Raw genomic sequence first — 16,869 nt, forward strand, 5'->3', positions numbered from 1 at the left:
AAAGGCATACTAATAATAAATCATTACAGGACCCTAGCAAAATTGCTTTAAGACATCTTTATATGGTTCAGACTCCTTTGAGATATAATGGGCATGACTTTTGCACACAAGGCAGGCCTTTGAAATACTTCTTCTTCATGACTACTTACGAATGACAGCAAATAGTGACTTAACCTGTCAGAACAAAAAAGGCCATACCCAAATTTGCCCTGGAGTAGCCTGAACATCAACTGTGGACAGTGGTCACAGACAAAACTAGGCAAGGACAATTGCTGAAAATTAAATTACATAATTAGTAGACACAAAAGACATTACAAAACACGCCATTTTTGTCTGACACAAAAAGTCAAAGAGGCCGTAGTGGCAAAAATCATTAGTGCAGTTACATCAAAATGTAAATGGTGACATTCAGAAAGCAGTTCACAGGAGCTGGCGTGCATGCTGCTATAGTGACAGGAGACCTACGGTACAGTATACTCTATGGCTGCATTTTTTCAGGCTCATATCACATATCAGGTTTACTGAGGAACTCTAACATCACCTAAGCAGACTATTATCTAATTGTGTTCTGGGTGTTAAATACCTGCAGTGGTGTCAACTGTACCAAAAAGGCATAGACACATAAATGAGATAATAACAATGTTTGAGTTGGATTGGCACATAAGTAAATTATGGTTATGGAAGTCAGTGTGAAAAAAGGAACTGCAGGTAATCACTGTACGATATGGAGGGATTAGCTGGAAGTTCTCTCTCTTTCTGACCCTTAGCTGGTGATAGAATGGGATTTTCTCTGTAGCCCATACACTGCTGTAGGTGCCGCTGGATTTTGGATTATATGTATAATGCTTTCCCATGCTATTCGGTCTGCTTTGCCATCGTTGAGGCTGAGTCACTGGCTTCTCAGATCCTCCTCAATTTATATGGACAACATCTTTGTAGCCACCACTCTTTGAACCTTCACATCCTCAGGGCATTTCTGCCAGAGTAGCTTGTATGGTATCTGGCAGGTGTTCATTCTACAGACATGGCCAACTGTTGTTAGGTGGTTGCAACATGTAAATATGATTTCACTTTGAAGATGTTCATTGAAGGAGACCCCAGGATCTGCCGCCGGAATCACGTTTGGAAGACCTCGAGCTTGTTCAGGTCTTGTTTGAGCAGGGTCCACATTTCGGATCCACAGAGGAGAATCAGCAGGATTAGTGTTCAGAAGAGGCGGATTTTAGTCTTGAGGAAGATGTTGGGCTTCCTCAATAGACACCACTTGAATAGGCGAATGCCGCTGTTGCCTGGCCGATCCAGCTGTGGACTTTGGCGATGGATGCCTCTTTCTTCTCTTGGATCAGTGGCCCCAAATAGTTTTTGTACTTGTTCAATTTGGATCCCATCGAGGTGAATGTTGGCCTGCAATACATCCATTGTCAGAGCTTTGGTCTTATATGCATTTAACTTTAGGCTCTATGACTGGGCGTTATGGGCGAAGTCGTGGAGGATATCGGTGGCCTCTCTGTCGGTATCAGTGAATATGGCTCTGTCATCTGCAAACATCAAATAAATCACAAACTTATCATACTGCACCCTACTTATGCCCTTGAATGCTTTATTCATAATGGCATCGATCGCTGTGTGCAATTTCCAAGGGAGAGGCAACATCACCTTGGCCGACTCCAGTTTGGATAAAGAATTCCTCAGAGAGGTCATTTTGAAACCGCACAGAGCTAGTCGAGCCATGATCTGAGGTTTGGTTGAGTCGGGTGATCTTATGAGGGATAAGCTCGGCCTCCTATGCTTTCCAAAAGGCTGGCCAGTGGACAATGATTGTTTGATGCCCACACCTGATTCATTCTTCCATTATCTGGCAAAAGTGAAGATTTGATCACAGCAGCCTTTATTTGACCAGAATCCTGATTCTTCTTCTCATCCGATTTGTTCTCAATATTTCTGCAACCCGGATTAGTTGATCTTCATAAAGTCCTTACCGACAATGGAAAGGAGGCTGATGCCATGATATGGTGGTCTTCACTTCATCAATCATTAGTTTGCCATTAAGGAATGGATTCTCTGCTGGATCGACAGGTGGTGGCTCTGCTGATGGTCTCTGTGGTGGATCATGGTTGTATAATTCTTAGAGGAAGTCTTTTCACCTCTGCAGGTGTTCATTGGATGATCTCACAAACATATTGATGTTGTCATTAATCGACTTAGTCTTGCCACTCAGTCTCTTGATGGTTTGATACAGAGTTCGATATTCATGCCTGGATTCTGCTAATTTGTGGTCAGTGGCTACGGTGTTCCAAGATGTAGTCCAGGATGGCCGAATCTTTGCCTGATGGGTTTCGCCATGTGAGCTGATGTTTGCAGGAATGTTGGAAGTGGCTATTCCCAACAATCAGATGGTTAGATGTGGCGAAGGATAGCGGACACAATACATTATTATTGATCTCCTTGTGGCTGAATTTTGAAAGTTTGGTCTACAACTATACTTTATGCAGTTGATTCAGAAAGTGTTCACATCATTTCACGTTCTGCACCCTTTAATTGTTTCATAGATTTAATTTTAAATGGATGAATTTGACATTTTGCCCATCAATCTACACTCAATAATATATAATGACAAAGTAAAAACATTTTCAGAATAGCTAATTTATTAAAAATCAAAAACTGAAACCTCTCATTTACAGCATTGTAGTACCTTTTTAAGTATTTAGACTCCTTGCTGTTGCACTGTAAATTGTGTTCTGGTGCACAGTGGCTTTAATAGATTTACAACCACCAGGTCTCTTCCTAGTGTTGATCATCAGGGCAAACTGATTAATCGGCCATAAGAGCCCATGTTCAGGGAGGTGAACAAGACCCCGATGGTCACTTTGACACAGCTTCAGAAGTCATCTGCTGAGACAGGAGAATTTGTCAGAAGGATGACTATACTCAGCAAAACTCCCACAATGAGGAGTTTATGGTAGAGTTGCTAGGTGAAAGGCACTCTTGAGTTAAAAGCACATGTCAGTTTAAATGACTCTAAGCGCATAAGGAAAAAGATTCTCTGTTCTGATGGGACAGAAAAGAACTCCTTGGACAGAGCTCCAAGCACTATGTATGGTGAGGACCCAGCACTGTTTATCACCTGCCTAATACCATCCCTACAGTGAAGCATGTTGGTGGCTGCATCATGCTATGGAGGTGCTGCTCAGCAGAAGGGACAGGAAGAATTGAGTCCTTAGCATTAAGGAAAGGATGAATGCTGCCAAATTCACAGAAGTCCTTTAAGAAAACCTTTTCCAGACTACATGCCACCTCAGACTGGGGTGACAGTTTTCCTTTCAGCACAACAATGACTCAAAGCATGCTGAAGTGGCTTCAGGACAAGTTTCTGACTGTCTCGAGTTACCCAGACAAAGCCCAGATTTAAATGCCATAGAACATTTGTATAGAATACTTGTAGAGGCTTACCCAAGAAGACTCAAAGCTGTAATTGCTGCCAATGGGGATTCTACAAAGTACTGAATTATGGGTATGAATACTTAAATGATTCAGAGAATTTAGCTTTTAAATTTTTAAATACAAAAATAAATACATTTGCAAACCTTTCTGAAAATATTTTTTCACTTTGCCATTATGGGTTACTGAGTGTACACTGATGGGCAAAAATGTCAAATTATCCATTTAAAATTAAATTTACAAAACTGTGCCTAAAAAGAAGGGGTCTGTATAATTTCTGAATCTGTTGTATATATTTAACAGCCACTTAGAGAATTTAGCATTTCTGGAGACAGTACATGATATGACAGCACCAACTCTATACCATTCTAGTAAACTTCAAAACTCAATTAGGTACTAACACAGGTATCAGAAAGTTTTTGTTTGGTTGTATCGGCGTACTTGATCTCAATTTGAGTGTACTGCTATGTTACTGGATTTATGTACTAGTAATAATAATCACCACGAGCAAAAAAATTTGCCATAAGTGTATTTGGTACCAGAGTTCATTGAGCTAAAATGTAACAAATGAACTTATATTTATTTCATTTGATTTAGGGCAATATATTTGGGTTACTTCAGTAAAAAGGGAGATTATCTTGTTAACCGTTTAATATTTCATGATAAACTACTGTAGATCAGATTGCAATTTAAACAGCTAAGAGTGTACCTGAAGGGGTGGTGACGCAGTCCAGGAAGTGCCAGATAGCTACATCTATACAGAATAAGCTGTATCTTGGAGGAGGATGGGGACATGAACCATAAATATAGCATGCTCAAAACCTCAGCAGACATTGCTGGAAGGTACTGCTGCCAAAGGTAGTAAGTATCTGTCAAGTTAAAAAAAGGAAGTTTCATGCAGAAACAGAAGAAGGTCACATGCGCAAAAAAATTGTGTGTGGAAGAATTTCAGTAAAGTCATTGAAAATGACTTTTTGGCAGCCTGAAATGGGTTTTGGAAGAACATTGACAAACTATGATGGTCACTGAGACATGAACCACATAAACCACGTGGTTTATAAATGCCTAAACCAAGTTGACATGTCTTCTGTAATTTGAAAATGATGATGTTATCTCCAGCACTCACAGCTGAGTGTACGCTAGTTGGACTGAGAATCAGTACCTCCAAATATGAGATAATGATTGTCCACTGGTGAAGAGTGTCCTGTTCTCTAGCAGGCCATCAAGAGCATTTTCTAAAGTACGGTAAAGTAGTTCAGGCTTGCAGGCTTGCTTGTTAGGCAGAGGAGTAAGTACGAATGTAGATTGTCCAACTGAAAAAGGAAACATTGTAAAAACAACACTTTCAAAACTTTCTAGGAGTGTAATGGTAAAGCAGGAACTAATTTCATCATTGATCTGTTTTATTTGCAGATTAATGTACAACCCATTCTCAGCTATGATCATATACAGTAATCTCAGTATTCATATAAATGAGGTCATTGGTACAAATATCTAAAATAGTGTACCACTGTAACGTTGCTGGGCTCACTCTCTGTGATAAAGTGAACAGTTCAATAACACAGGAGAAGCTGGAATAACTGCTGCTTTTTTGGACTGAGAAGAAGCTGTTTTAGTGGTTGCTGGTCTAATGACAAAGAATACAAGTTCCAGAGCAGACCTAATATATTATCTGGGTTAGTTAATAAATTCCCCAGAATTACTCAAAGAAAGATACTAGGGACTGCTTGACACTGTATTTCTAATTCAACATATTCCATTCACAGCAATCACCAGGAAAACAGATGAAAGTGTGTGAGTGTAAATGAAAAAGTACTTTTACATTTTGTTTGCTGTTGATATTTTATGGATAATGCACTATTAAATTTGTCTTTGTGAATCAATAATTCATATTTTACTAAATTAACTGTCATCTTATCCTGCCTATAAAAGATGTCAGTACAGTGTATATGCCCAGGCATCCTCATTTTCAATCAAAAAGAAAAAGAAACAAATGCGTGTTAGTGGTAGTTAAGGGCTAGAAACCCAATGTAGAACTAGAATGATTTGGTTATGACCTTTACTTGATGGACAACAAATTTGTTTTTGTGATTTTTTGGTTTGCCGTTCTCAACTCATTAGTGTTTGTCATCCTCTGACTTTTTGTCTAAGCTCTGAACATGAATTTTGCCTGCTCCTTTGTTTGTTTGTTTTTTCTTTTTATAATATTGCATCTAGACACTACCCACTCTTTAGTGTTGTTAAGAATTTTTAAATAAGGCTTCTTTAATACCTACAGTCAATATATGACTCAGCTTCATATGCTAAAGGAAGGTTACTTATGACTGAGAAGCTACAAAACTTAGGGAAAAACAATCAATACACCGTAGTACATTTTAAAGCAAGATACTGTATAATTGATAAACACTAATAGCATTTGAAAATTACCCATTTTTTAAATCCATTTTGGTGCTTGTCCATTTTGGACAAGATGTATTGTGTCACACACAAGCCTCAGTAGCACATCAATAACTTTGATCAGGTAATAATGTGGAGACAAACTTTGAATGTAATACAGTTGGTAACTGCATCTGCCTTTGTTTTCCTAGAGTGGAAGAGAAGAAAGCCCTGGACATCTGATTTCACTGCCACCTGACCAGTGAAAGTCCTGTTCCTTCCAGTCCTTACCCAGTTTAACAGTGGTAACAGCAGGAGGACTGTGGTCATTCAGAGTTGTACTCCCAATTAGCAAAGACCTCCCATAGAGAGATCTAACAGCTTAACATAAAGTGCGGTCCAATAATAGGCCATTTGCCTTGGACTGACAGTCCTGTCTTTTGCTACTCTTTTGTCTTTTGCTTTGGGTTGACAAGGCCCATTACATGGGGTCTTCTAGACTGGTACCCCAAAACATTTTATGTGTAACTGTCTTGTTTGCAGAACTGTTTCAAAAATGTGTTTGCTCCAGATGCATTATACAGCATATTGGTGTTTTTTTCAGATTTTTTCAAGATTAATTATTCTTATTTTGTGGTTAGGAGGATTCTGTACTTTAATCCTCAATAAAATGTATAGTTTTCAGTCCAATGTGAAAGAGAAGGCTTGCCTACAACCCTGCTTCAGCTAAAGAAATCACCTAGTGTGAAGCAATACCATCTAGCTAACAGAAGAGCTTCAAGGTTAATTTCTACATCATGTACAGATGGATATAAAATCTTCATTTAAACAAACTGGAATAATCAAAAACAAACTGGAAAACACACACACTTCACAATATGAACATTGTAGTGTCACAGGAATTTTGTGTGGTGTGATGGACAGCCACGGCCACTACCTAGCATTGATGGGGTAATACCTCCCCTATGACATGGGAGGACAGCCCTCCTGGGCAGCTGTGGCACCACGGATTCCTGCAGGGCACGTTGAAAACTGCCCTGTTTGGTGTGGTGGTGGTTTGGTGAAGCCCTGTTGGGTTCTGTGAGGGCCACCAGGGGGAGCTGCAGAGCCCTGTAGAGGACTTCCAATGCACCTGGGAGTGATTCCAGGTAATAGTGATGAGCCACCTGGAACACTCCCAGGACCTGAATAGCAGCAGCCGCATCGCTCCATTGAGGGGCCAGAGTCGGTAGGAGGACAAAGCCTGAGGAGGAGTGCGGGTGGATGGACTGGCGGCAAGGAAGGGAATGGACTATATATTGTGGTGTTGGTAATGTGCATAAACTGTAAATAAACACAAGTGTTGAGTGAACCTGTGTCCTGCCTGTCTGTGTCCGGGGGCTAGGGTGGCAGTACGCCCCCTAGTGGCTTACAGTGGGAAAAACTCCAGATAAAAACTGCTTGTCAAATTTTGTCTACAATGTTCATATGCAGCTGTGCTTGTTCAATCTGTCCTCATTAGATAATTGTCTTTTTTACCATTGCTAAACCCTTCAGGGATAACCTCAATTAATAATCCACTGTGCATTGTGTATTCGAAGAATGTGTTACTTCTGCATATACATGCAATGTGGACAAGCACGTTTCCTATTTCAGATGGTCTGTTTGTCCACATTTTTAACAACCACGCTGGTGTTAACATGAGACAAAAAATACAGAAAGAAAATTATTGTCACATTACGTTACTACCAATTATTTTTAACAGCTTTTCTGTTTAGACGCTAGTTGTATGTTATGTTTACCAATGCATGGTAACCTTACTTCCCCTGAAGGCGTTTCTTCATTATTTTCTGGGAGAAATTTTGTGGTCACAATTCTTTAACCACTTTCATAGTTTTTTGAGCCTTCAATGAATACTCTTTCTTTTTTTTTCCCATAAACTACCACAATTAAAGCTAAAATTTAAGATACTGTCACTCCTAGAAATCTATCACTAAGTTTATGCACATACATCCATGACTTAGCTTGATACAGGCATGGCTACTCCCATTAAACAAACTGCCAGAATTGTTTTACATTTCCTTTTCAAAACAGAAGGGTCTGTTCCTAAAGTGCCTATTAGCTAAAAAGGAAACTGAGATATACAGAGTTGAAGATCTGCAGGCCACAACTAGCAACAGGTCTGAGGCAAAAAGGCTGTATAACACAAACAAAGAAGGTGGTAATATGAATGTAAGAGGAAAGAGTATAATTAAGAAACTGGTTTCAAGCTGAACTCAAAATAAAGGACAAATGAGTGACATTTATGTAGGCTTCTTTTTAGAGATAACTTTAACTGACATTTAGGTGAAGGAATAATACTAAGTGGAATTTTCTTCTGTATGAGTGTCTTCCTTGAGGGCCACAGATAAACGGGGGAGATATCCTGGAACATAACACTCATAAAAACAGAATACTCAGTGAACCAGTTATAAGCAAATACATGTCAGGAATTTCCTTTATGCAGAGCAATAGTGTGGTTTAAAGTGGAGCAAGAAATGTATTTTCTTTACAGGAAGTGGTTTGAATCGAAGGGCTTGTTGCTACTAAATACCAGATCAGATCCTGTTTTTAACTTTCTCTGTAATCTGCAGGCTGTGTTGCTACATTTGTTTAGGTAGGAATGACAGATATGCTAGCCAAAAATTGTAAGACTGAAGAGAAGAGAACAGTAATGGACAGTACATTGACAACCTTTTGAGGTGTGTGGCACAGTGGAGGCAATGGTTCCTGTTACTGTCCCATAGCTCCATAAGACCAAGTTTTATGTGGATTTGTGCATGTGTTACCTATGATTGGCATGGGTTGTCCTGTGTGTCAGCATAACGTGATTTTAGCATGGTCTGTTCAGAATAAATATGCTCTTTGAAGCTTCCTACCTTACACCCTATGCTGATGGGTGACAATCAAATCCCCTTCAATCCTATTATTTAATTAGGTTTAATAACTGACAAGTGGACTTTTCACATTATTACTTGAAACACTGGGTTTTCAATGTCCTGAAACAATAATATGTTTAAGGAACATTTTTTAGGTATACTATACGAATTCACATTAGAATGCGAGTTATATTTTTTTGTTTTAAAAAATGTATGATTAATCAGGTTTGCTGAGTACAGCCTTTAAGTGTACTTGGACAATATATTTAACCAGGAGCATTTAGGGCAGAATACAAATAATGCAATACAATTTTTAAATACAGGCATGAGACTATGAACAGCAGAAAACTACTGGTATGGTGCTTTTCATAGCAACAACTCAGAATGCTCCAAGGAAGACAAATGACTCACCGTCTTGGGCAAGAATCTAAATTATAAAGAACTGCCCGTTTTCTGAATAACAAACGCATATGATTCAGAAGGCAGAAATGGGGTGTTAGTTTAATTAGGAGAACAAACATGAAGATATGTCAGTGTGCAAGACATCGCCTTACCCTGTTCAACAAACTATTTTTAAGGTGTAGTAACTTGAACTAATTTTGAATTTCCTATCTCTAAACATATATAAGTACGGGTTAATACTGTGAGTGGTTTTAGTTTCATTTATTGATTGAACGCAGGTTTATGTTTAAGTTCAAATTTATTTTCATGTGTACATTGTGTGTACAGGATAATGAAAGTCTTACTTGTATGTGTGCTCAGAATAGAGACAACAACACAATACCAACAAAGGCATACAACCAAAAAAAGTATACATAGAATAAGTGAGAAAAACAGTTATGCAGGATGGCTGCCTCTTAAATACTACTGTTCTTTTTTATGTAGCTTGTGTTATATATGTCTTAAACAGATATCAGCTGATTGCCAGTAATAGTTTGTGCAACCTTCACCAGCCATTGCAGCACTTTATGTTTTTGAGATGAGCAGGTGTCGTATCAGGATATGATGCAGCCCAGGGATAACGTGGGCTCTGCAATGAACCTTAGAGGTTAGGGAAAACAAATGGAGAATTCTGCAGTTTCCTCACATGTCAGAGGATATATAGGCCTTGGTGAAACATCTTGCCAACAGCTGAAATGTGTTGTGCCCATTTCAGTTCATCAGAGATAACCATCAGCTCAGCAGTCCTCAAGTGAAGATACAGGGTAGTGCACATTTCCTTACTGACGTCTGCAACCATCTCCTAGGTTCTGATGACATTAAAGGCAAGATTGCTGTCCAGGCACCACACAGACAGCAGGTAAACCTTTCTTATAAGTGTGTCTCATCATTGTTGCTGATCAGGCCTATGATGGTGGTTTAAACAGAATAAACAAATCTAAATACAATACAACCTAATTTTTGGAAGATATGCAGTCTTCACATTATTGAAAAGTTAACCATTTTGCTTCTGTGGGGTAGTTTGTCTATATCATGCTAGGTATAACACATGACCAAAAAGAGATCAACAGTTCAGGCAGACCCATGATAAAGCCTGTACTCAATTTTTGTTTGAGACTTAACTACGTTTTTACAGTAATGTCCAATTTCTATCTGTGGACATGTTGCTACTGTGTTTGAATGCGCAAAATACCACACAATCGGCTGTTCACTAGTTGTCTGTATTTAAAAAGAAAAAGAACAAGCACAACAAATGCTTTCATGGAGGAGTCAGTATGGGCTTTCTCAATGTTTTACTGGAGCCTGTTTAGCTCGGGTGTGTAGTCATTCCCAGCTCCAACATCAGCTAAATGGAATGCAACATTTGAAGTTGGGAATGGTGGGGCTCTGCTGACTTCAGAGTAGGAAATCTGACTTGTGGTGGCATTCCAGTTGAAACTTCCTGCTGGAAGCTCTGCAATTCCAACTTCCCAGTTCACATGGAATGTAGCAATCTGGGAGAGGGAAAGTGGCTAAGTTAATTTAGCTTAGCCCAGCCTTGACTTATAAGGTTGCCATAAGAACCTCCTTTCCCCCTTATTTTAGTTATTTTCCCCTAAAACACTAAAGATTTTTTCCCTTAATTTTCATTAGATGTTTCTCTCTTAATTGGATTTTTGTTTGCATGATGTCTGTTCCTTTTTTATCACAATTTCTAGATTTCTGTATTACTTTCATGTAAATATTATGTACTTATTTGGCTGACATCTTTATCCATGGTGGCTAACAACTTTTGAGAGGCAACTGGTTCAATTTCTTTTGTTTTTATAATTGGGGCACAAACGGGTCAAGTGACCAGCTCATGGTTGTAGTGTCATTATATATGTACTGTATATATATTTTGCACACATATTTACAAACAATTTTCTACTTTTTCTATGTGTAATTATGAGGTCTGTTTTTACTGAAGTATTATAATTGCAATAAACATACGTTAATGGATGCTGGGCAGGTCACTGAATATCTCAGACAGGGACACCTTCTAGGATAGGTGCTTAAAACCCCTAAATGTTTTTATTATTATTATTATTATTATTATATGTAAGACAGTTAGACAACTTTAATTTTTAATATGCTTAGATTTTACTTAAAGACGGATATTTCCCATTGGAGTGTAGTTGACATTTATGATTGCTGACACATTTATAAAGAATTTGTTGGGTACCAAAACCTTTAACGCCGACTTTAAATCTCCGGCACAACCTAGCCAACTTTATTTGTTAGTTGGCGCTAACAAACTCAAAAAGAACTTTTGTTAATAGCCGTTTTTGCACTTACAATGCTGGTATTTCTGTAATGCACTAGCCGAGGCCAGTGCATGTTATCAGGCCGCCTTTCCAAACTCGAGTCCAGGTTGCGGTGGTCTCTCATTCCGTCCTGCACATAACTTTTTTCCGCGGCTTTCTTCCCGTCCGAGGCACAGGAGTCGATCAGATTCACGTGTGTGGCTTCATTTCTGACGGCCAGTCTCTCTGTCGCACCGCCTTTTGGCTTGTGCGGAGACCTCCCCTTGAAATGCTCACTTTAGGTTTTACACGTCTGTTCCCTGTGCGTAATGAGGAAGTGCGTTCGTTGATGAGTTTTTTTTTTTTTTTCTACCGAAAAAGCTCTGGAGCACTGTCTGGCAGTTTGAAGACTATAAAGGTGACACCGTATCAACTTTCCGGACATGAGAAGCTCCGACTGCAGGTAAGCCGGAGTGGAGGAGTGAAATGAAGCACGGCGGGAGTTCGCTGTTTGCACCCATGCATGTCCCATTCTACCTGGCCGTGTTTCTGGGCGCCACGCTTTGTGGTTTTCTTTCTTGCCTCTTGTAAGAGTCGTTTGTTCGCACAGCCGTCTGTTCTTTTGTAGACATTTTGGTACTTATCAAGTACGGTAGACATGCTAGAGCCGCAAGCGAGAAAGAGAGAGACATATTCATATAAAGGTGTAAAAGTGAGTAGGTGGCCATTTGATGCTGTGTGCAATCATATCAAGAGGCCAGATGTCAGGCGTGCACGGCTTGAGAAAACAGCTAATGCAGAATTGCTAAAGTGTGGTGTTGTTGAAGAGCATGCCAAAAAAAAAGGACGGGTGGACAAACTTGGCCGCAAGTGTTCGTTGCAGTCAGTCTGGAAATCCGTAGCAGCTTTGAGTCTGTGATGGCATTAATCGCTTGGCTAATTACACATTTTTACGCATCTTGTGTTTGAGGTAAGAGGGTGGGATGAGTTTTAACATCCTCATACGTCAAGGAAGTTTCTTGATTGTGGGGGAAAATCCATTGAAAAATCTGGTATAATACACATCTTGTTCTTCCTTACTGATTTTCATCACGTCTGGTTCTTGTCCCTCATAATTCAGGGTCTCGGGGGCGAAGCTTATCCTGGCAGCACCGGGTGCAAGACAGGGAACAACACTCGGCAGATTTCAGGTTCGTCATAGACGAGAGTGGAAGTGTCCATTCGAATTCGTGTAGCAAAATGTTCTCAAACACGCTTAGCACCTCGGACTGTAAATGTAACGCAGAGTCATGTCACTTGTGATTGATGATTCTCCGCAAATGAGGTGTAATAACAGGGGGACGGGACACTATACGAATTAGATGGGGGACTTTTTTTTTGTGTGTGCAGAAAGAATAATCTGCAACTTAACATCAGCAAAACCAAGGAACTAATTACTGACTTTCTTCAGACCAAATAGCCTCAATGTCCTGTCAGGAGTGGATGTGGAGGTGATGGACTGTTACAAGTGGGCCCACATCAATGACACCGTGGACTAGTCTTGTAACACAGGGGAACTATGTATAAAAAAGGACAGAGCAGACTTATTGCTTAGGTGACTGTGCTCCTTTAATGTGGTTAATGACTTCCTTTACATATTCTACAACTCAGTGCTAGCCTGTGTGGTTTTCCATGCTCTGGTGTGCAGAACCGGTAATGAAAGGTCCACCAAACTAACTTGCTAATTAAAAAGCAGGCTCGGTTTTGGGACATACTCTTGACACCCTGGAGGTAGTAGTGAGGAGAGAATAAAAAAAAAATAATGGCCATTATGAACAATGCTGCATATCCATCCATCCATCCATTGTCCAACCCGCTGAATCCGAACACAGGGTCACGGGAGTCTGCTGGAGCCAATCGCATCCAACACAGGGCACAAGGCAGGAACCAATCCCGGGCAGGGTGACAACCCACTGCAGGACACACACAAACACACCCACACACCAAGCACACACTAGGGCCAATCTTAGAATCGCCAATCCACCTAACCTGCATGTCTTTGGACTGTGGGAGGAAACCCACGCAGACACGGGGAGAACATGCAGACTCCATGCGGGGAGGACCCGAACTCCTAACTGCGAGGCGGCAGCAGCGCCAAAACTGTGCCACCGTGCCGCCCGCTGTATATCCTCTTTCAGAAGTATTGAGTATTTTCAGCCAACAAATTATTCAGCAGAAGTGTTTCAAGAAATGCTACTTGGGCTCCATTATACCAATGGCAATATACTTTTATAATGCCTCAATGTGATTGTAACTGATATTTTTATCCTTAACCATGTGAACAGCTTTCCTTTTCATTTTTTTAAGTCAATCTGGTATGTATTTCAAAGGGAGTTGTTGTTTGTCATAATAAATAAAATGTATTTATTGTGCTTTCATAAAAAGCCAAATATCCCCTGGTGACAAGGTGAGGTATAATCAAAGTCTGTTTAGTTATGCTTTATTGTTGGCTTTTTAAATTATTTTTATCATTATTTTTTTTGGCTTTAGCTGTATTTGCTTGTAGCTGTAACAATAAGTGCATAAAAATCATGGATGATTTTCTTTAAATTGACCCCCTTACAACCTGAAAGTTTTTGAGAAGCCCAGTATCTTGTAATAGATCAGTCATATGTAAATGAATGTTCTTTTTTGTAATTAATGCAAAGTATTTGTATACATGTTTGTGGTTTGTGTATCCGGTGATTTCTTTTACACCGAGAATGTTAGTTCATTTCATAAACTAAAACTGCAATCTTGTTAGCATCCTACTTGTTTTCAAAATCAACAAAAGTAAAGATGAAAAACCTTAATACAATTTGGCTCACGGTGTATGTCATAAGTCCATTTTAGATTTTGCCTAAGTCAGATCTTCACTTTTAATAGATACATTTAATACACTTCATTAAATTTGACATGTAAATTTACTTTTATATTCTAAGATTTTTAGAGCCATCTAAAGTTTCTTAACTTTCTCTGAGGATACCTGTTGTTAGAAGGTGACAGCATTTCTTAATGTAATAATAATATATCAGCAGAAAGCAGCTGATCTGGAAGAAAATGTTTTATTTAAAATTTTTCGATATGGGAATTGTTGGAAAATTATAAGAAAAAAAAAATGCCACAACCACTGAAACCCAAATACCCAAGCATGGTGTGAGAATTAACTTGCAAGACATACACCACCCAGAAATAAGATTTGTATCTGTTATTCACCACATATTGCTTGTAATGATTGATAAAAAAATATTAATTTTATATTTTATTAGAAAATGGAAATAAAATTCCTTGTACAGTAGGCTTCAATAGCATCCCAAGTTTAACAGCTGCAAATAATACCAAAACATTTTTGGGAAAAAAATCGCTGATTAATCAGGTCAGATTTTTCAAATGTTAGTTGTAAAGCCATATGCTCACAGCATTATAAACTAGAATAGTTTTGGTTAAACTATTTGTAAATGAACAATTTCTAGAAACTTGACTCATACATGACACTGAAGTGCTTTTACCCAAAATCATGCTTTTTTGAATGCCTTGCTGTTGTCCCTGAGATGACGTTTTTGAAAAAGGTTTATTTACCAAGCCTTTCAATGCTGGCAAAAGCTACTGTATATACTAAATGCAAGTTTAATATAATTGTAACTGCTTTTGAAATTTTCACTTTCTCACAGTGGCCTGTAATTGAGTTAGCACTTTGAAGTTGTGAGAAGTACCCAGAAGAAAACACAGAGAGAATATTAAAACCCCAGACCAACAATGTCCAATTTGATATACAAACCTTGGATGCTTGGTCAAAAAGGTAGCAGCACTAATCATTATCGCACTAAATGAGCAACCCAGTTAAGCAAGAAGTTGGCTTACATTCATGCATTCGTGATTCGGGTTGTTTTTTTTTTTTTTTATTAGTCAGGATGGCTGCAACAAAAACTTGCCAATAACACTTTCATCCATCAATGTAGGACTAACTGAATATTTAGGGCAGGGGTGTACAACTCTTGTCCTGGTGGGCTGCAGTACCTGCAAGTTTTTGTTCTAACCATCTTCTTAATTAATGAGCTGTTTTTGATGCTGAATAACTTGTTTTACCTTAGTTTTAATTTACGTGACTCAGACCCCTTAGTTTTTTCTTTTACCTTAATGATCAGCCAAACAATAACAAAACAAGCCACCACATGACCAGCTAACCTGAAAGTAAAGAAAGGTGAAGGTCTCGGTCATGTTGGTCTCCTCAGGTCACCATAACATCTTGAATAGTCTGCTGTGGCAGAATGACAGCAGGAACAAATCCTGATATTCAATAGCAGCTTTAATTACAGTAAGACTTGGCTTCTCATTAAGGAACTGGTTGGAGTGAAATTGGCTGGAGTTTGACATTCTAATTTAGCTGGTCATCTGTTGGCTTGTTTCACATCTCATTTCTGTTTGGTTGCCATTTAATGAAGAAACCAATTCAGTGGACTGAATCCTTAAAACAGGACCATTAAAATGAAGAGAAAAGGAGTTAATTAACAGTGAAAACTGCTCACTGATTAGGTAAAGGTTAGAAGGAAAATTGGCAGCTACTGCGGCCACCAGGACTGAGCTTGGACACCCCTGATTTAGGGTTTGAGCTTCCAATTACACACAAGAAAGTACGAAAGATCTTCTCTGCGTTTTGATATTCTTCAGCTTTTTCATTTTGCATCAGGAGCTCTCCTACTTGTAATGAAAATATGATGAGTGTTTTAGGTTTTTTAGTCCTTTGCAAACATTGAATCTGTTGTTTTTCAAAATGTAGATCTATTGTCTGTTAGTCAAATAGCTTAAGTATACTTGGGTAATCCATGGGAATTCTGATGTTGTTGAACTACATACATCTGTGCTTTCATTATGCAGCTTTGCATGCCAATGCTGTGAAATGGACATCCTGTTTGTCTGATAATATCGATTTCCAAGTTAATGTTGGCACTGCTCTAATTTTGCATTGTCATTTGTGCATTAAAAGGATTTCTAAATATTACTATAGTTGAGATAGAAACAAACACATGGAAAACACCAGTGGAAAAAATACTGCATATTATGGGAATAATATATTTTTTTTTAATCTGCAAACATAACATTGAAACAGGCAGTGTTTATCTACTGACATGTGTAAACAACTTTATGTGCCGTTGACTTTTAACTCAGATGTTACAGGCTAGGCTGTTTTAGCCAATTATCCTGCTCTTGCGTAAATTACTTTTACTTTGAAGAAGCTAGTGTCTTAAAATGTTTTGTCTGGGATCTAATAAAACTACTAAACAATAGGACTTCAAAATAAATATATAGACTGTATTATCCATTTGCAAAATAGAATCAAAAGCGGTTAAGTTGTTTACTAGATCATTGAATCCTTAGAGCCCATGGCTTGTAGAGTAAAACAGATAAAACTTTTAGGAGCCAAACATAGCCAGGTT

At 38.8% G+C, this 16,869-nt stretch overlaps 1 protein-coding gene across 1 annotated transcript in view; it reads left to right on the forward strand.

Moving 5' to 3' along the window:
• The first annotated feature begins 11,741 nt into the window (after nucleotides 1-11,741).
• The window catches only part of mctp2a (multiple C2 domains, transmembrane 2a), a 405,706-nt gene continuing 400,578 nt past the window's right edge, over nucleotides 11,742-16,869 (forward strand). Inside the window, exon 1 of the mRNA XM_039773287.1 lies at nucleotides 11,742-11,879. The gene's annotated coding sequence lies outside the window, so the exon portion shown is untranslated. The remainder of the gene's footprint in view (nucleotides 11,880-16,869) is intronic.

Source organism: Polypterus senegalus, chromosome 12 (assembly GCF_016835505.1).
Source record: "Polypterus senegalus isolate Bchr_013 chromosome 12, ASM1683550v1, whole genome shotgun sequence".
Lineage (NCBI taxonomy): Eukaryota > Metazoa > Chordata > Cladistia > Polypteriformes > Polypteridae > Polypterus > Polypterus senegalus.